The sequence below is a fragment of the Kogia breviceps genome, chromosome 6 (assembly GCF_026419965.1).
Source record: "Kogia breviceps isolate mKogBre1 chromosome 6, mKogBre1 haplotype 1, whole genome shotgun sequence".
Taxonomy (NCBI): Eukaryota; Metazoa; Chordata; class Mammalia; order Artiodactyla; family Physeteridae; genus Kogia; species Kogia breviceps.
The window spans coordinates 19,902,741-19,924,173 of NC_081315.1; the positions used below are offsets into that span (position 1 = coordinate 19,902,741).

The window sequence follows — 21,433 nt, forward strand, 5'->3', positions numbered from 1 at the left end:
CAGCTCCATTTTTCGTTCTCAAGATTGCTTTGGCTATTCGGGGTCTTTTGTGTTTCCATACAAATTGTGAAATTTTTTGGTTGTAGTTCTGTAAAAAATGCCAGTGGTAATTTGATAGGGATTGCATTGAATCTGTAGATTGCTTTGGGTAGTAGAGTCATTTTCACAATGTTGATTCTTCCAATCCAAGAACATGGTATATTTCTCCACCTATTTGTATCATCTTTAATTTCTTTCATCAGTGTCTTATAGTTTTCTGCATACAAGTCTTTTGTCTCCTTAGGTAGGTTTATTCCTAGATATTTTATTCTATTTGTTGCAATGGTAAATGGGAGTGTTTTCTTAATTTCACTCTCGGATTTTTCATCATTAGTGTGTAAGAATGCCAGAGATTTCTGTGCATTAATTTTGTATCCTGCTACTTTACCAAATTCATTGATTAGTTCTAGTAGTTTTCTGGTAGCATCCTTAGGATTCTCTATGTATAGTATCTTGTCATCTGCAAACAGTGACAGCTTTACTTCTTCTTTTCCTATTTGGATTCCTTTTATTTCTTTATTTTCTCTAATTGCTGTGGCTAGAACTTCCAAAACTAGGTTGAATAAGAGTGGTGAGAGTGGGCAACCTTGTCTTGTTCCTGATCTTAGTGGAAATGGTTTCAGTTTTTCACCATTGAGAACAATGCTGGCTGTGGGTTTGTCATATATGGCCTTTATTATGTTGAGGAAAGTTCCCTCTATGCCTACTTTCTGCAGGGTTTTTATCATAAATGGGTGTTGAATTTTGTCAAAAGCTTTCTCTGCATCTATTGAGATGATCATATGGTTTTTCTCCTTCAGTTTGTTGATATGGTGTATCACGTTGATTGATTTGCGTATATTGAAGAATCCTTGCATTCCTGGAATAAACATAGAGAATTCTTTAAGCTCTCTTAGAAATGTTTTCTAAAACAGAAATATACTTTCTAAAATAATTAAAGTCATATAATGTGGAATAAGAGTAAAATTTTAACAATGTATAAAATTACAAACAATATAAATAATTTTACTAAGAAACATTAAGTAGTAGTAGTAGCTAATATTTATTAGCTATCTACTATACACTTAATATTATCTTATTAACAACCCTTTGAGATAGGCATTAGTCCCAATTTATAAATAAGGAAACTGTGAATCTGAGAAACTAAGAAGCCCCTAAACACACAGATTAGAGACTACAACCTACGTCTATTGGAATCCAAAGTTAATACTCTTAATCATTAGGAATTAACTAGTTCCCCTTCCAGCTAAAATGGAATAAGTAGTACCAGACAAATCCTCCCACTGTAAGAATACAAATACTGGGCAGAAAAATGAGGCAACTGATTTCAGGAGTAGACAATAGGCAGTCTAAAACTATAATCTCAGAGAAAAACAAAATGTATGAGATATCTCTCATGATTTCCCAGGAGACTGATTTTCTGGCTACAATCTGTGCAAAGCAAGCAAGCAGTCCTGTCAAACTGAGGGGTGCAAAATCAGAATTCAGGGCAGCCAGAGCTGCTGGGATGTGTATGGTGGGTCATTGAGGAGGAGGTAGCTGCATAGAGAGGTAACCTTAGAGAGAATGAGGGACTCCAAAGTCTGTGGCTGAGAGATGAGCTGTACATGTACAGGGCAAGACCACTCAAGGCATACAAGATAACTGCTTTTTTATCACTTTGAAGGCAGAACAGAGACACTGGAGATTGACCAGAGCCAGGAAAAAGCCAAACTGGGGATGTTTGAGTTCTGCCCTGCCAGAGCGGAAAGGTCTCCTTAACAAACACTTTGTTAAAACACCTGGCATCCTGCTGTGACACCCAAGAGGTAATGAGTAAGGACTATGACTTAGAGTAAGACCTACTCTAGACATGCCCCAACAAAGCCTAAAACCAAGTCCCTACGGGAGCCCCACAGAAGACAGAGTTTGTAAGCTTAGTCCTACTGAGAGCCTTAGAAAACACCTTGGGCTAACTATAGGTCAACACTGAAAAAAGCAGAAAACCAAACTTACCACAAGTTCATGCCAGTAATCAAACTGCCTGCTAAAACAAGAACCTACACTCATCGAAGGAATATTACAGAATCCAGAATATACAACAGATTATCTTTAAAGTCCAGTGTTCAGGGCTTTTTTTAATAAAAGAAGAGGTATAAATAAAAAGAAAAATGTAATTCATAGAAAAGAAAAAAGAAAGCCATAAATAAAAACTGAACCTGAGATGATCCTGTTGTTGACCTTAGCAGACAAAACTTTAAATTATGAACATATTTAAATTAATGAAAAATATGGTTTTAAGGAGTATATAAATATGAAATCTCAGCAGGAAAATTGAAGCTATATAAAAGAACCAAATGGAAATTTGTAGAAATTAAAATTACAATAAGAAATATGAAAAATTTATCAGAAGAGCTTATTAGCAGATTGGATATAGCAAAAGTAAGAGTTAATGAACTTGAAGACAGATCAACAGAAATTATCCAATATGATGAACAGGGAGATAAAAAGACTTTAAAAATGAACGGAGCCTAAGAGACATGTAGTACAATATAAGACAGTCTAGCATACATGTAATCAGAATCCCAGAGGAAAAAAGAATGAGTTTGGACCAAAACATTTTAAAAGAAATAGTGGTCAAATACTTTCCAAATTTAATGTAAACTACCTCCATACTGTTCCAAGAACTTCAAAAAATTCCAATTAGCATAACTGTTAAGAAAATTACATCTGGGCAACTTGTAGTCAAACTACTTCAAGTCAAGATAAAGAGAAATTCTTGAAAGCAGCCAGAGAAAAAAGACACTTTACATATAGAGGGAAAAGGATAAGCATATTCCATATTCACTACATATTCACTAATTGCTTATCAGAAACATGGAGGGCTAAAGACAGTGCAGTAATATCTCTAAAGTGCTAAAAGAAAAACAAATGACCACTTAGAATTGTATATCCAGTGAAAATAATCTTCAAAAATTTGTTGAAATAGAGACATTTTCAGCTAATCGAAATCAGAGAATTCATAGACAGCAAAACTGCAATGTAAGAAATGCTAAAGAATGTCATACAAGGTGAAGGGGTTATTAACAAACAAAAACTCAGATCCACACTAAGGAATAAAGAACACTGAAAATGTTACAAAGCAGATAGAAATAAAATATTATGTTTTCTTTTTTCTCATAAATTATTTCAAAAACAACTGTTTAAAGCAAAATAGTAACACTTAAATTAGGGATTATAGCATATGAAGAAGGAAAAGATGTGAAAACAATTATGCAAATACAGTGTGCAGATAAGTGGAATTATATGGTTGCAAAATTTTTGTAACATGTAGTTCCAAGTATGGAATATAAAGAATCAGTTATAAAGAAGAGGAAAGATTAAGGTAAGAAAGATGAAGTGTCAAGTGTAAGACATGAAGCATGAAGAAGTACACTATTGTCTCTAAATAGAGTGTAAGTTAATGGTACATATCTTAGTTATAAAGTAGATAGATAGATAGATAGATAGATAGATAGATAAACTAATAGAGGAAATAAAATGTAACACTAAAAAGCTATTTGATTTGCCAAAAAGTAAAGCAGGAAAGTAGCAAAAACATAAAATGGATTAGTAAATAACCAAGAACAAAATGTTAGTATTAAACTGAGTCATATCAATAATTGTGTTAAATGTAAATAGATTAAAAGTATCATTTAAAAGGTAGACATTTTCCAGCCAGATAAAAAAGTAATACCCAACTTCATGCTATCTAAAGGACATGCATTTTAAATATAAGACACAGATAGGTTAAAAGTAAAGATGGTAAAAGATCTACCATGCCAATAGTAAGCATAGGAAAGCTGGTATGGCTATATCAATACAAGACAAGATAAATTTCAATACAAAGAGTATTACAAGAGACAAAAGAGGATATTACAAATTGACAAAAGGGCAGTTCACTAGGAAGATACAAAAATCCTAAATATTTGCATACCTTAAACTGTGTATGTATTTATGAGTTTTCTCAAAACTCATGAAGCAAAATTTGATAGTACTCAGAGATGTTTTCACCTATTTCTTAGTAATTGATAGAAGAAATAGAAAAAAATCAGTAACAATATAGAAGATCTAAACAACACTGTCAGCAAACTTGACCTGACTTTACAGAACAGGGCATCAAAAAAATTCAGAATTCAGAATACATGTTTGTTTAAGGTGTACATGGAAAGTTCAGCAAGACAGAACACATACAGGACTATCGAAAATTTTCAATAAATTTAAAAAGATTGAAATCTTCAGGGTATGTTCTCTGAAAGATTTCAGTCTTTTGAAATCTTTTATCTCTTATCACAACAGAAATAAATTAGAATTTAATTAAGAAATTAGAAAATCTCTCAAAATAGTTAAGAATTAAATACAACATTTCAAAATAACCCATGGAATCAAATAAGAAATCACAAGGAAATATTTCAACCTGAATGATAATGAAAACACAACATTCCAAAATTGTGGAATGCAACCAAAACAGTACTTACAGGGAAATATATGGCTATAAATGTGAAAATAGAAAAGATGAAAAATTTAAGATCAATGATCTAAGGTTCCACCTTAGAAAACTAGAAAATGAAAAGCAGCTAAATCCAAAAAGAGCTGAGAGGAAAAAATAATAATAAGATCAAAAATCAATGAAACAGAAATAATAGAGAAAATTAACAAAACCAAAAATTAGTTATTTTAAAATGTTAATGAAATTGATAAGCCCATGGCAAAAATGATCATGCAAAAAAGAGAAAACAAGAGTTACCTGTATCAGGAGCTAAAATGAGGCTATCACAACAGATCCTACAGACATTAAAAAGATTCTAAGGAGATATAATTAAGTTTTTGCCAATACATTAAACAACTCAGACAAAAGTGAGTAAATCTCTTTGTAGTCTCACTTTTAGAACTTTGTTAATATTTTACATATTCAACAAACTAGGATGGGACTGATAAGGGGACAAGATGGAATATAAGCAGAAGAAAACGAACCTAGCAGTATCACAAATAAATAACATAGCCACACTAAAGGGGGATAAAAAAAAAAAAAATAAATTTAGAAAACAGCGTATTCTAAGGTTAAAATTAAAAGAAAAAAAACAGTACATAAAAATTGTATTCTATACTCCAGTTAGTAGGTCTTATTTCTCTACAGGGGTGTAGTTTAGCAATTTCAAAACTACTTTATGTATATTCTAGCATTGAGTAAACAAATAAATTCACTATTGATAATGAGAGCCAGGTTTCCTATTGTCAGAGAAAGGAGTTACAATTAAGGAAAGAAGGAAGCCCAGAATGAATCTTGTAGTATTGGTTTGGAATTGGAGAGAAAAGCATAACAACTCATGGCTGTTAATATTGGGTTGGCCAAAACGTCAGGTTTTTCCATAAGATCATATGGAAAAACCTGAATGAACGTTTTGGCCAACCCAATATATATGTTACACATAAATATAGAAATATAGTTGTATATATATTTCCTTAGCTCTGTCTGCTGAGAGCACATAGAAACAATGACAGCCCAGCAACAGTGAGCACATCTAGTACCCAGATCTAAGTTCACAAAAAGAAAAATAGCTAATAAGCATGTGAAAACATGCTCAACATCATTAATCATCAGGAAAAAGTAAATTGAATTACACTGAGGTACAAATACACAACAAATATAGCTGAATTTTTAAAATATTGTCAAAGTTAAGCAATTAGAATGTGGAAGAACTGGACATGCACTGCCAGCATTGCTGATGGGAGTATAAAGTGTTGTGACGACTTTAGAAATATTAAATATGCATTTACTATCAGTAGATAACCTAGCTATTCAAGAGAAAGAAAAGATGGAAAATATGTTCATTCAAAAACATGTTCATGAAAGTTCATAGCAGTTTCATTCATAATAACCAAACTGGAAACAATCCAAATGTCCAATAGGAGATTAGGTAATTATATTGTGATATATTCACACAATGGAATACTACTCAGCAGTAAAAAGGGATACCTACTATCACACACACAACCAGAATGCATCTCCCAGATATTATGCTGAGTGAAAGATACCAGACACAGAAGAATACCTGCTGTAAGATCCCATTTATCTGGACTTCTAGATAAAACAAATCTACAGAGATAGAAATCAGCTCAGGGGCCATCAGGGGTAATGGTGGGTGAGAATTGAGGTAAGGGGGCACAAGGGAGTTTTCTGTGGAGATGAAATGTTCTCTGTGCTAATGGGGGTGATGCGTATATGCTGTATAGATTTGTCAAGAGTCATCAACCTATACACTTAAAAATGTGTGACGTGTACTGTATGTAAGTAGTTCTGAATAAGGTTAATTTTTTAAAATACTTGGATAGCTCAGGCTAAAAGAATATCAAAGCAGAGTAGGAGTAGCATTGACATATATACACTACTAAATGTAAAATGGATGGCTAGTGGGAAGCAGCCGCATAGCACAGGGAGATCAGTTCAATGCTTTGTGACCACCTAGAGGGGTGGGATAGGGAGGGTGGGAGGGAGGCTCAAGAGGGAGGGGATTTGGAGATGTGTGTGTATGTATATAGCTGATTTACTTTGTTGTACAACAGATACTAACACAGTATTGTGAAGCAATTATACTACAATAAAGATCTAGTTTTTTAAAAAAGAATTCATCAACAACAAAAAAAAAGCAGAGTAGGAAGCTTTTATTATTAAGTGTCAAATATATCTAAAATCATAATAATGTGGGACGTGTCAGAAGGAAAAAAGACAAAAATTTAAAAAGACATAGTTTCACACTTAGTGGTTGGAGGTTAGTATTTTTAAAATCACGTTGTGAAACTACGTAGTCACTTCAAGGACAAAAGTAGTCAAACAGTAAGAAGAAGCAACCTTAAGACAAATATTGAGCAAAACTCAGAATGTGCTTTTTTTGTCTTGTAGATAAGCTCACCATTGTGCACCATCCAAATGGTAAGTGTCTGGTGTTTATAGAAGGATTTAGGACTAAAACAAAGTTCATAGTAAGCCAACTTTTACATTAATGTAAACCTAATGTGATTAAGCTGGTCACTGTAAAAACTCACAGAGATTTTATATTTGTAAGCAAAACCACTTGACATCCAAAATAAATGTGAGAGGATTCTAGAATAGCAATGCTAGAGGCATTGTGATATAGTAGAAGAAGCACCTACTTTGAACTCTGACCTGGCTCTTCAGGACTTACTAGCGACTTACTAGCTGTGGCCTTCGGCTTCGACTCTTTAAGCCCCAGTTCCCTCATTTGTAAAATGCAGATAAGAATTCTATCAGCTCCATGATTTGTGTCCACCTAGAGGGCTGGGATAGGGAGGGTGAGAGGGAGACGCAAGAGGGAGGAGATACGGGGATGTATAGCTGATTCACTTAGTTATACAGCAGAAACTAACACACCACTGTAAAGCAATTATACTCCAATAAAGATGTTAAAAAAAAAGAATTCTATCGTGGAGATTATTATAAAAACAGATGATGATTTGTGTAAATGGAGCTAACTGCTTGATAAGTGGGAGATGCTGATAGAACAAATGAAATTGGAATGGCACGCAGTAGCTGGAGGGGTTCCCTTCAGTGTGTTGGGGGAGGATGGGTGCAGAAGGAAGGGAGGGGAGAGGGGAGCTGCAGGCCAGCTGGGGGCTGTCCCATGAGCTCCAAGCACTGCCTGCAGCCTGAAGCACGGGGCTGACTGCAGGAATGGAGAGGCACGAGGCTTGGATGGAAAGTGAGAAACCTGTGAGAAAAGCAGGAAGTAGAATGGGCCAAGGTGGAGCAGTAGAAACAAACTTTTATTTAAAAAAAAAAAAAAAAAGTGTGCTTTGCAATTGCCTGATTCTGGTAAATGGGGAAGAGAAAAAGGCGTAATCAAGTGGAACTTGTTATTCGAAGATGTTGGATTGTTTCTGAGCTGAAGCAACTCCTTGAGTATTCTATTCTAGTCCATCCCTCTGTGTAGGAGGAATTAATACATACTTGTCAAGGGTGCTATTTAAATATGCCCCTTTTGATCTCTTTAATATTTTTTCTCTTTACCCATATCCTATTCTTTGCATATATATTTTGTTTGTTTGGTTGGTTTTTTTGTTTGTTTGTTTGTTTGTTTTGCGGTATGCAGGGTGGCCTCTCCCGTTGCGGAGCACAGGCTCCGGATGCGCAGGCTCAGCGGCCATGGCTCACGGGCCCAGCCGCTCCGTGGCATGTGGGATCTTCCCAGACCGGGGCACGAACCCGGATCCCCTGCATCGACAGGCGGACTCCCAACCACTGTGCCACCAGGGAAGCTCCATGCATATGTATTTTTTAATTGCTGAATAAAGGAATTATTAAATATGTGAACAAGTGAAGAGATAGTAACAGAGTTTGTATTTCTAGGTAATGAAAATGCCCACAATGAAAATGTGTCATATAGCATACCCTTTGGCAATAAGGTGGGTTGTATATATCTTCATTTTTATAAAATGCAAAAAAGAATTCTTTGTTGAGAAAGAATATGAAAGCCTTCTATGCTGACTGTGCTTTGAAACATTCCAACAAATGTGAACTAAACAGGTCACATAAGCATTTGTGTGCAAAATCCATGAGCAATAATTTAAAGAAATTGACTTCTGAAAAAAGCAAAGAAAGAACTCAAAGGAAAAAGGCATTGAGGCCAAAGTGTGGATGAATTCAACAGACCAAATAAATCTTAGAGGAGTTATAAACACATCTTCTTTAGCAAAAGGAACATGATGAGCCTATTTGAACCACGATTATACAATCCTTAAAGTCTAGTTTTAAGAAAAAAATGTAATGCCAAAATATTGTTCCTATAAATATGCATTACTTCACATTGTAGAGTTAACCGAAAGCAAACTGCTAACAAGAAGCCAGAAATAACACTAAGGAAAGACAGCAACAATGGAAAGCCAAGACCAGTTCAAGACAACACCACTGATGTCCTGTCCACAAATTTTTCTTCATAAAAAATCATGCTATTCCAACTATCTACATATGTGATGTAGGACATTTGCACTGTTACCCAGGGTCATCTGGCAGCTGGATTTCTTGCTAAAATCCAGAATTCTGGCCCATAACAAACCTGTTTTAGTTTACCAAATTTTAATAGCCCCTTAAGCTCTCTTATGCTTCAAATAAATCATACGTAATTATAAAAGTCATTCACCCTTAAGAACTGCTTGAAGTATTTGCGTTTCTGCATCATTCTGTGGCCCACCAATGAGCTATAGACCGAATGGGTCTACAGCTCATATGTACCTACTGGGCCTACAGCACATAGACTCATGAGATTCATCTGACTGTAGCAGAATTGTGAGGTACCACCTAGCCCAGGAGTTTATGAAAATATCTTTGTTCAACAAAGATTATTCTACAAGATCTGGAGGACGATCTTGAGAGCAAGATTTTGGATAAGAGGAAAAGAATACAAATTCCCAACGCTTAGGCTATTCTCCCTCAAAAAGAAAATAAAATTTGAACTGAAGGACTTTGATGTAGTTGAGCTTTACAATGACTCTTTCCTTTAAAGACGGAGGACTGTCTTGCCAGTTGCCTCTACAAAGCTGTTTCTCTGTGACTGTGAAAGGCAACTATGACTTTATCATGTTTCTTTGTTCAGCCTTAAAATTGGTTCTTTGTTCAGCCTTAAAATGGAGAAATGCTAACTCTGTCTATTTTTTTTTCCCTTAGCTTCCTGCTCGACTCCAAGTTGAAAAGGAATTTGGTTTCTGTTGCAGGAAAGATCACTAAAGAAGGTAAAATATCAGCTATATATCAGCTATATTTTTTTAGAAAACCTAAAGCAGGCTTATTAGGAATTTGAAGGAATCATTTGTCTGGCAAACAGAATAACTTAAATATTTCATTGTCTTCTAAAAGGATAAACATGTATTTTTCAAGCTAAAGGTGATTGTTCCTTAGAAAGATTTACTATAGGGGTGATTTTATGCTAGGTAATCAATTTCAGGTGATGACCCATTTTTCGCTAATACATTTCCTGTGATCTTACTTTCAGGTTATTATAATAAAACTCAAGAATCTGCAGACACCTTCTGGGTGAAGCAAACTTGCATTTGGATTGCCTGCTGTCTTCAGGACGAATCTATACTATGAAAGCAGAAGCAAGCTTTTGAATTTCAGAATTTGTTATTGCCACAATTTATTGGTATTATACCTGCTTCAGATGAGTAACTCAACATTAAAAATTGAATGCTGTAGAGAAATTGCATTCTTTGAAAATTCTTGCATTTTACAATGCACTTTGCCACTGAAGCAGCTATTTCCCATTTTTAAAATTAAAGAAAAACAAGGGCAGAGAAGTTAAATGCTCTGTAGCAAAGCTACTGGGCCTGTTTAATGGCCTAACCTTAATCGTTTACTCCCTGCTACATTTAGAATAAGCATAAAAAATACAAATTTGTTTTGTACATATTTGCTTTTCCAGTGGGTGGTCTATTTTCTGAGTTTCTCACATTCAGAGCTCTAATTATTATTGTCACATCATGTTTGCTGCAACCTTCCATTTTTTAGAGCCTGTTTGCATATAACCTTGAGAACATTATTTTTTTAACTTTCTGTGTCTCAAATTAATATACATTTCCACAACCTATATTCGCTATTAAAAGGCTTATAATTTCATCATCCCATTTCTTAGAAGCAATTTATGAGCTTAGAATAGAATGCAGTTTTATCATTCTATGATTTCTACCCACAGTTGCTGCAAATTAAATAAATGTTTAAAGCTATGTCTGACTTTTCAAAATAAATGTATGAGAATTAACCACTAAATTCTTCTGCTTACCAGTTTACAGACAGAAGTCTACCAAATATTTTTTAATTTCACTGTGTAGGGCCCATAAAGTAAACATACAAATGATTTATTTAGCTTCCAAACAGTGATTTATAGGGATATATATTTTAAGTGATTCTGCAAAACATTGCCCATAAGTTTCTCATGATCATTAACACTCTTAAGCTCAAGTTTTAAAAAAAGCATAGTAGTTTGATCAATCCCTAATAGAAGGTGCTTCTTTATTATGACATTTGGAAATTTGGTCCATAGTTTCACATCTAAGCTTTCAAGAAATGGAATGCCCTTCCACATACTAAGCCCCCATTTCTATGGATTGTCCCACCCAAAGAGTCATGATAGGAAAACCAACTGCTTTTCTATAATTTTCTTCATCTATAAAATTCAAATGTGTCTATTATCTCTAAAGTAAGAATTTCCATATAGGCCTGTGACTATAATTCTGTGACTGTGCCTACAATTCCACTGTCAACTTTATTCTTATTAAAAACATGAAATCCAGTAACAGGTAAAATGTCAACTTTTCTAATTACAAAGCAATTAGATCATTTCTTACCTGAGACCCAGTTCAGGGTGGAAGTGGGAGATAAAGCATGAATGTTATTCAGTTTTTTAACATGGAAAGAAATCTAAAGTCAGCACCTCTAAGTTCTGTCCTTCTGAACTGGGCTAGTTTAGAATAAAACCATGGCAAAAATCCCCTTTAATAGTCTCTTTCCTTAGTTACTCTGGTGCTTGAAATCTTATTACTTTGTCATCACAAAGAAAGGGAGGAAAAGAAACCAAAAATAACTGAGGTCCTCCCTATGACTCCTGAACCGTGGTCCCTCCCCTCCTTGACTTATTAGGCTTGTCCAGAGCATAGAAGACAGTTAGAGAAGTCTGGAGTTGAGGATCAGAGAAGTTCACATCATGCCTGTTGCACTGAAGGAAGAGATGAAAAGTAGAGAAATGCAAAGGCGGAGGAAGGGTAATCCAAATTTAGGAATGATCCCAGATAAGACTATCCAGAAGGAAGCAATATTTTTTAATCTCTGGGCTTTATTCTTTTTTTTATTTTTATTTGTTTTTTGTGGTACGCGGGCCTCTCACTGTTGTGGCCTCTCCCGTTGCGGAGCACAGGCTCTGACGCACAGGCTCAGCGGCCATGGCTCACGGGCCCAGCCGCTCCGCAGCACGTGGGATCCTCCCGGACTGGGGCACGAACCCGTGTCCCCTGCATCGGCAGGCGGACTCTCAACCACTGTGCCACCAGGGAAGCCCTCTGGGCTTTATTCTTAACATACAGAATACTGTCTTAATCAAATTTGAGCCACACTACGGAAGTATTTTTTAGTGATGGAAGAGATCATATGTCAGGATCTAGACTAGTAGACTAGGAAGATGTGATCTTTTCTTGTAGATTTGGGGCATTTGTCTAAGAACCCTAGTCACTGCCAGAAAGGAAACACCTGTATGGGAAATCTTCTGAAGATTTTGTGCTGATTCTGGAAGCCTGAGCAACCAGTAGGTAATCAAATATGTTATCTTTCCTATCATCCCTTCCTCAATTTGCATTTGTTCCCAAGCCATTACTCTTAATGTACACAAGAACCAGCCCCTGCCTCTTAAATTTACTTGACTCTGACTTCTAGAGAAATTTGGACTGGTATTAAATGTTATCAAAAGAATTTTATGTTTAAAATTAATTCCCTTCTTTTCTACTTAGTTTTCTAGGATAAAGAAGAAGAAGCATCTAGACCAGTGGTTCTAGATGGGCAACTGGGGCATCTGGCAATATCTGGAGGCACTTTTTATTGTCATGACTTCAGAGAAGGTGCTCTTGGCATCTAGTGTGTGGAGACAAGGGATGCTAATGAACATCCACTAAACTACAAGACAAAGAAATGTCCTGTCCAAAATGTCAACACTTCAAGGTTGGGAAACTCTGATCTACACTATAAAGTAAAATGGGATTAACACTTAAAAGAATGTTATTAAAATAAAAACAGTTAACTTTATATGGAATTTTCTGGAAGTGGAAACCCGTGTGATAGAAATCAGTGTTTTTATTTTGAAGTGCATATGGCATAACTTAAATGGACCATTAAGTACTCAAAAGAAAGATGACTCATACATTTTTGTAAATCAAACATTAGATTATTCTACCAGTGGAGACTCCAATTTTTAGAAAATGAGAGTGTTCTCAGTATTGTTCTAATGAAAATGAGCTTGTAACTTGAATCATCATTATATCCTATTCATGCTACAAGCACTTGCTCGTCTGAGTTCCTTCTTCTAATGCTCAGGGGGTCTGATTTTAATAACTTGGGCTTACCTAAATTTTACTGCATATTGCTTTTCTAAATGGGTAAATATTTAGAAAAGAGGTCTGCTCATGAGCCTCATCTAGTCACTCCCAGCTAATTAGCACAGGGTGGTATGAGGCCCCCCCTTGCAGTACTTTCTGTAACTGTACCCGCCAACCATACTTGGTGGCCTTCCTTATTTTGTGGAGCTGACCTTTAAAGGCAGGGACTGCCACACAAAAGACAGCAAAAACAAGATTCTAAATACACTAGACCTGGGATTTCCCTGGCCGTCCAGTGGTTAGGACTCCGTGCTGCCACTGACGGGGCACGCGTTTGATCCCTGGTCGGGGAGATCCCAAAGATCCTGCAAGCTGTGAGGCTCGGCCAAAAAACAATAATAAATAAATAAAATAGGCCTCAAATTTATAAATTACAGTATATGATTTCCTCAATATTCTCATCTTCAAAATGCAGATTCTTACATAATTTTACAGGTATTAATGACATCATGTGCTTACATGAGAAGTGCAGTATTGCATTCAAGAGCATGAACGTTAAGGAAAGACCAACGTAGTTTGAATATTGGCTCACCTATATCCTAGCTATGTAAACTAAGCCAGTTTTCCAGTTTCCCTGAGCCCTATTTAATCATTAGTAAAGTGGGGTTATCAATACCAACATCAGCAGAGGTGGTTTGAGAATTAAAAGTAAAAGTGTTAATTAATTTTTCATCCAAAGAGGACACTTTTGATGGTAAAATGGAGTACTGCTAATGATTGTGGTAAAAAAAAAAAAGGCAGGCATACCTCCAGCATAAGCTGAGATACACGGTCGCTCCGCTTCAATGAGACATAGGTGCTTAGTATATTTTTGGTTCCAAGTAAATTCTCAGTGAAGATAGTTGGCAAAAAATAATCCTCTTTGAAATGTGAATACAGTGTGATACACTAGGCTGACTTGTTACCTGACTGGCTCTTAGGCACAGCCTTATAGCATATGATTCAAACCCACGTCATTATTTTAAAAACTAATGTTTACAAAATGTTGAATGGCTAGCTGGATCACCCATAAACATGAGAAGCTTCAAGTAGAAATATCCATCAGTGGTAGAGTACAGTATTTCCCAAATTGTGTTACAAGGAACTCGTGCATATTCAATTTAAAAGGGTTTCTGTGATCAAGTGAGATGAAAAAGTGCTATGTATTTTAGTCCCTTTTAGAAGAGCATATTAGACATCCAAGTATTGAAGACTAACTCATCCTGCAATAAAGAAATCTATACTGTTTGAAAAACACTGACTTACATTTTATGGATATGTAAGCTGGTCTCATTTTCCATTTAATGGGAAAAGAAAAACTGGAAGAAGGATGGCTGCTGTGATATGTTGAGACAGAGTCTGAAATCTGGGTTCAGTGGGCAACAGTGTCAAAATCAGTCAGTGATGTTTGCCGTGAGGAACGATGGGGGAGCGTAAGGGGAGTGGTGGCGCATGCATGAGACTTATTTGGCATTCAGAACTTGCCCTTGGCTCGCATAAAGTGAAAGATTAAGTTCTGAATTTTGCAAATAATAAAAGTTGGTTTCAGTCAGATAAAAATGACTTGTCTTCAAACAAATGAATTAGTGAACAGGTCTCTGAGTAAAACACTGTAATTTCTGTTGTATGGTTTTTTGTGTATCTTCAAATCAACATCAAATTTGGTTCCACTCAGAAGTAATGTAAGACCATCCAGAGATGCTGTGCAGTGAAGTGTATCAAACACTAAAGGAATTGCTGAATCCATAGAAATGAGTGGGATAGTTTTGCTCAAATTGCCTTTTTGCCTTCTGTTGCAATAGGTGACCCTCAGAGAGAGAAATTAGCCTTCAGCAAACTAACCAACAATGTCTGACGGATTGTTTCTTTATTTCTCAAGGTAGGGGTGGACATGTTATATCAACTATGATAAAAGTGCTATGGTTTTGCCCCTAGCCCTTTCTCTTTTCTTCACTTGAGAAAAAGAAAGGCAAGGGGTTCGGGGAAGTGTAAGCTGAGGCTGTTTTGGCATTCATGCCTGGCACTCGGTGAGAGCATCTGCAGTCACCCTCAGGAGTCTTACGCATCCTTGCAAGACATTGGCATTTGTCATAATGTTGCAAAATGAGATGTTTTGTAACTCAGACATGGCAAGTCATGCCCAGTACCTCCCAGATCTTCTGCATCAGCAGACTCAGGGAATCCCAGCAGATGACGTGTCATTAACACTGTTGAAGAGCATAAGAACCTTACTTACGATCACCATATGCTCTCTTCACCCCGATTTCCATACATTATGGTGCTGTGACTGAGATATTTTATTTATTTTATTTCAGCTTATTTTACTTTATAAGAACACTTACATTAGGTCTACCCCCTTAACAAATTCTTAAATGTATAATACATTATTGTTAACTAGGTACAATGTTGTACAGCAGATCTCTAGGGCTTATTTTGAGTGAGATGTTTATACACCTTCTCAATTGGATTTTGGTCTCAAGAGATATTTTAGGATTTAACAAAACAAACCATCTGTGACTATAAGAGCTATCTGCTTCCTCACCTTCTTGAAAAAGATAATAGAGAAACAAACATTATGCTTTCCTGAAGAATAAGCCAGTTCTTCAGCCAGAAAAGTAAATATCTGTGAAGGTTCTGCTCATGTTTCAGCCTCTGACATGGAAATGGGAGAAATAGCAACATTCTTCGGAATATGACAGAAAAATTATTTCTAAAAAAAATTTTTTTAAACCACAAAAGAATAGCAATAGTTTAAGACCCGAGAAAATAGCAAGTGCAAAAGCCCTGTGGCACAAAGAAATAAAGAACATCTGAGAACCTAAATACAGCCAGTATGACCACAGCACAGAGGGCAAAGGGAAATATAGAATATGATAAGAATAGATCATGCAGGGCAATATTAAGGATTCTGTTTCTTCCAGAAAACAATGGAAATCATAAATGAGATTTTAGCAAAGAGAATGTCACATTTGCATTTTGAAATGAACACTTCAGCTGTGCTAGGGGCAACAAACTGGAGAGAATATAACAAACCAGAGAGGTCCGAGTACAAAGCCTCATATTTGTTCTTAGTTTTGAAGCTACAGGTGTTCTGTGCTATATAACAACCTTCCACAAACTCAGCAGCTTAAAATAACACATTTATGATCTCAAAGTTTCGATGTGTAATGAATCTGGGCATAGCTTAGCTGGGTCCTCTGCTCAGGGTCTCACAAGGCTACAAACAAGATGTCAACCAGGCTGAATTTCCACCTGGAGGCTCAAATGGGGAATAATCTGCTTTCAGGTTGTTAACAGAATAATGCGTTTCCTCGTGGCTGTATGACTGAGGGCACCTTATTTTTCTGTCTGGAGGCCACCCTCGTGTCCTAGAGGCCTCACACGAGAACTTACCACATGGGTGTCATCAACATCTTACTCCGTCAAGCCCACAAGAGTCTCATCTCAAGGGGGCCCAATCCCTCATTTAGTGCTTTTACCTGAAAGAGAAAGGCTCACCCAAGATATGTCTTTTTATTATCTCAAATTCAACTGATTTGAGACCTTAATTATATCTGAGAAACCCTTCACTTTCCCAAATTCTGTCACAAGTCAAAAGTCCTCCCTACACACAATGGGAGAAATGGTTAACATCAAGTGGGGACACCAGGGGGTAGGAATCACGGAGCCACCTTAGAATTATGTCCACCACACCACCAAATGTTTAAATTTTAATATCACAAACTATTGAAAACTAGTTCCAGGAACCAGTGGGACCTTCCCACACAGTTCTTATCTTTACGTGTTAATAAGAACATTACTGAGAGAAGATTCCTTTCTTTGAGATATCCACAGTGCTTCTCCATAGTACGGATTTATTCTATTTCTTATAGTTAACCCACCAAGAAATGTGAATGCCCTGTGTTCCTTTGATATGTTTCAGTTAATTGTAATATCTCCCTTAGTATTTTCTGTGTCCGTTGCCACCTGCATCTGCTTTTACATTTGTGTTTAGCTGTTTTTCTCCAATATCACAATCCCTCAGTATAGATACACATCTGACATTGAAAACACAGAAATGGGAACCAAAAGAGTGGTGTGAATAATAAGCTATCTGTCTGACTTTCTTGAACTTAGTAAGTTTTCAATACATTTGCCTATGTGGGATTCTTCTGAATTATGCAGACCCAACATGGGATCCAACACTGCTAGCAATGATACCCCAAAACAACCAAAAAATTCAGAAAACTAAAATTTCATCCTCTAACTTTTAAATCACTCACTACTTCCCTGGTAATCAAAGTGGTACTTTAAATTCTATTTAATACTCGAAGCACATTTTTAAAGCAGCAGTGAAAAGCCATTGAAATATTTTAAGTATAAAAATTCATTCTGACTGCAGAACAAAGAATGGATTGTAAATAGGCAAGAGCAGAAAGTCGGGAGGCTAGTGTGGTATTCACAAGATACTGGTGGCTTGGATTAGAGCGATAATTGAGGTGATAAAGAGGAGACATATTTTAGACATTTTGGTGGTAGTGTCAATAGTGCTTGGTGTGGGTTTGATGCGGAGGTAAGAAAAAAGAATATGAATAAGGCTGGAATTTTTTGACTTGAACAGTTTTGTGGATGATGGTATCATTCGCCAAGTTGGAGAAGACAGAAGAGGGTAAAGTTTGGTGGGTTGTATTACATTGGTCAAGTCAATTAATCTAATTCTCAGCTTCCTCATGGGTAAAATGGAACTGGTAGTAGTAGCATTTCATTGGGTAGTTTTGAAGATTAAATAAATAATGCTTGGGCTTCCCTGGTGGCGCAGTGGTTGAGAGTCCGCCTGCCGATGCAGGGGACGTGGGTTCATGCCCCGGTCCGGGAAGGTCCCACGTGCCGCGGAGCGGCTGGGCCCGTGAGCCACGGCCACTGAGCCTGCGCGTCCGGAGCCTGTGCTCCGCAACGGGAGAGGCCACAACAGTGAGAGGCCCGCGTACCGCACAAAAAAATAATAATAATAATAATAATAATAATGCTTATGAAACACCTGAAACTTGGTAAATGCTCAGTAAACTTTGAATTATCATCTTCATCTTTAGTCAGTACTTATCTTGAAGTACAATAAACAAAGCTGGATTCAGTATCATTAGGGACATTACAATTGAGGTGGTAATAGTTCTCTTTGTGCTAAATATGGAAATTAAAATTGTATTTTAAGATAATTTTTGGATTATATGTCTAAAGTCTTTTAATCCATGGGGATCTGTATCACATTTTGACAGTTAAGCTTTTGCCACTTGTGAGGTTTACCTGTGAATGTAGACTGGTTCGGGGAAAGTTTCCTGATATTTTTGTTCATCTCCTAAAAAACTTACTGGAGGCTATCATGAATCTTCAAAATAGACCAAAAGTGCAGCATGTGCATTTAGCATCCATTTTCATCCCCTTCTATGAAGACCCCGCACTTAAGGTTCTGGGAGGCTAATGCAGACATTTATCAAGCTCTCCAGCAGGAAGGGGCTCCATGTGATGTACGTTCCACCAACAAGATGGTCTCATGGGAGATGTGGAAGATGCCGGTGAGGGAGAGAGCACCCCCCTGCTGCTGTGGAGGCTGGCCAGGAGGTCGGACTCACGTTGGTATTGGCGGTGGTGGCCAATGCAATCCACATCCGAGGGTCTAGTCACCAGCTTCATGGGTTTGAGGCAGTTGGAGTGCCCGTGGTGGTGCTAATAAGCACAACTGCTTCCTGACTTCTGGATCTCGGCGACAGTAGTGTCAACCTAAGCCAACTCCTCTAGCTCTTTGAAAGATTTTATAAGCTCTTTATTCCTTGTATTAAATTCCATTTTTTTAATTTAATTTTATTTTTTTAAATTCCTTTTTGATTGAAATATCTAGAATGGTTTCTGTTTCTTAGATGGAACTCTGACTAGTACACTGAGTCACATCAAGGGTCTAATTTAATTCCGCTTTTCACTAGCTTTTATCCGATAACATTTTTCTTGACTGAAATTTCCAATCTATTTACCCCACTGCCCAATTTTCACTTCAGGCACTCAATTCACATTTCAGGTGCTTACTTGGTGTTTGTTAAATGAATAAATGTTATGAGGTCATCATCTGGGTTATCTGCTTCATAAAATAGTAACTTTCCTCCTCCAACTTTCAAATCAATCTAATACAATATTATCAGATTACCCAGATATTTATAATCAGAATAAAATCCTTTTGAACTTTATATTATCTAAGCATATATAGAATACCTTACAGAACAATTTTAGTAAACTTAAATGCCAGTATTACCAAAGGTACAGCCAAACCTTTCTTTATTCATGGACTACCTAGTTATGGAATTTATATTCTCTTTAAGTTATTTCTTAAGACTATTTAGTTAAAGCAAATGACCTTCATTAAACTCACTTTTTCATCAAAATCTAAAGATACCAAGTTACAAATTCAGGAGGAATTTCACTTACATCTATAATCAAGGCAACAGCATTAAATTATTCATTGATTAGTTCTTCTTTTGTTAGCTCTCTTCTTGACATAAAGTTTTTAGATTCTGTTGAATATGATTATTTCCTCTTTAAATATGTTCTAACCCTCATTATTCATAACCTTATAATCTGACTTTAACCATACTTTGAAGGTCCAGATTGCAGAAAAACAAACTTTACAAAGCCTGGCACCAAATGAAACATTTATCAGATCTGTGGCTGGATTATAAAACTTTTTTAGCTTTAAAATATAGTGGATACACAAAGGTTAAAAAAAAAAAGAAGTTTTTAAAAAAGTCAATGAATTGAATACTAATGGGTGACCCAGGTTAGTTTGAGTCACAACATCATTTGCTCAGATACAGTTTCCTTCCTAGGCTACGAGGCTGAGCAGATTAAAGCATTCCTGACACTAGCACTTAAAGGAGAGTCCCGTCCATCAAATGCAGTGGTCCAGTGAGGAAACTTGGTATAGCCTTCTGATCCATTTTATTTACCTCTGGACTAAATACTAAGATTTTCTTAAGATCAAGGGCCATTATGGGTTTGATGAAGAAACAATAGACAGCTGGGAATAAGCTCTTCTTGAAATGATGAGTTACCTGACAGTCCCTGAACATAGGGTTTGATGTCCTCAGGAGAAAGGGCATGACCTTATCAGTGTTGCCAGAAAAATATGACACTGACCTTTTAGCACAACATTGTTACATCTTTGTTCTCCACAGAGAGGGGATAATAGCAGATTGGACACTGTATTCGTCATCCCTTATTGAAAATACATTTAACTTTTGCCTTTAAGATGTCTGTATTCTTCTTTAGCCAGCAATCCCCTCTCTCATGCAGATTTACCACACGAAGAATCCTTTGATCCTAACTAAATCAGTCCATCATGGAATATTTTTTTGTACTGTTCTCATTTTTATCCATACAAATTTACCCACCCAGTGCATGCTAGGGCATGGTGATACAATGGAATGTTAATATTTGACCAACATTGGCATTAGATTTTCACATATTTTTTAAAACAGTTTCCTTCCACTAATATCAGCCACCCACATGGGGCACAAATAACACATAGTTGGTGGTTTTTAAATGGACACTTTATCAATTGCCTATTCTACAAACAGCCTGCATAGAAAACAACCATAAAACCCACTTCTTATGCACTATGAACCTTAGTTAACTCAAAAGTATGTGAGCGGGCTTCCCTGGTGGCATAGTGGTTGAGAATCCGCCTGCTGATGCAGGAGACACGGGTTCGTGCCCTGGTCCGGGAAGATCCCACATGCCGCGGAGCGGCTGGGCCCGTGAGCCATGGCCGCTGAGCCTGCGCGTCCGCAGCCTGTGCTCCGCAATGGGAGAGGCCACAACAGTGAGAGGCCCGCATACCGCAAAAAAAAAAAAAAAAAAAAAAAAAAAAAGTATGTGAGGGCTTGCTGCTGTTGGTTGAACTCCGGCCCGCCCATGACGGCACTCATCTTTGGGTTATGTAGGTGGCTCTGCTGATCTTACCTGGGTTTGCTCACATATCTGGGGGTCAGCTGGCTGTGCTAATCTAGGATGACTTGGGCTAGCACTTCACAACTTGGCTCTGCACTGCTTCCCATCCACCTGCAGTGTAGCCCTAGCACAGTCTTACAGCAACTGAAGAGAGCAGGAGAGAGGTGACAATTGCACAAGTACTTTTCCTGTTGTTTCAAGCCTCTGTTGTTGCTACTTTTACTGCATGCCACTTTCCAAAGTAAGTCACGTGGCTGACCCAAAGTCAATATGGGAG

General features: G+C 36.9%; 1 protein-coding gene across 3 annotated transcripts in view; it reads left to right on the plus strand.

The window, feature by feature from the left end:
* BANK1 (B cell scaffold protein with ankyrin repeats 1) overlaps positions 1–10,831 on the plus strand; it is a 325,922-nt gene extending 315,091 nt beyond the window's left edge. For 2 of the 3 annotated variants that reach the window (XM_059067310.2, XM_067036904.1), the window contains exons 14-17: positions 6,959–6,988; positions 8,423–8,478; positions 9,737–9,801; positions 10,062–10,831. The gene's annotated coding sequence lies outside the window, so the exon portion shown is untranslated. The remainder of the gene's footprint in view (positions 1–6,958; positions 6,989–8,422; positions 8,479–9,736; positions 9,802–10,061) is intronic. The other variant, XM_067036903.1, reaches the window with a different exon arrangement.
* The last annotated feature ends 10,602 nt before the right edge of the window (positions 10,832–21,433 follow it).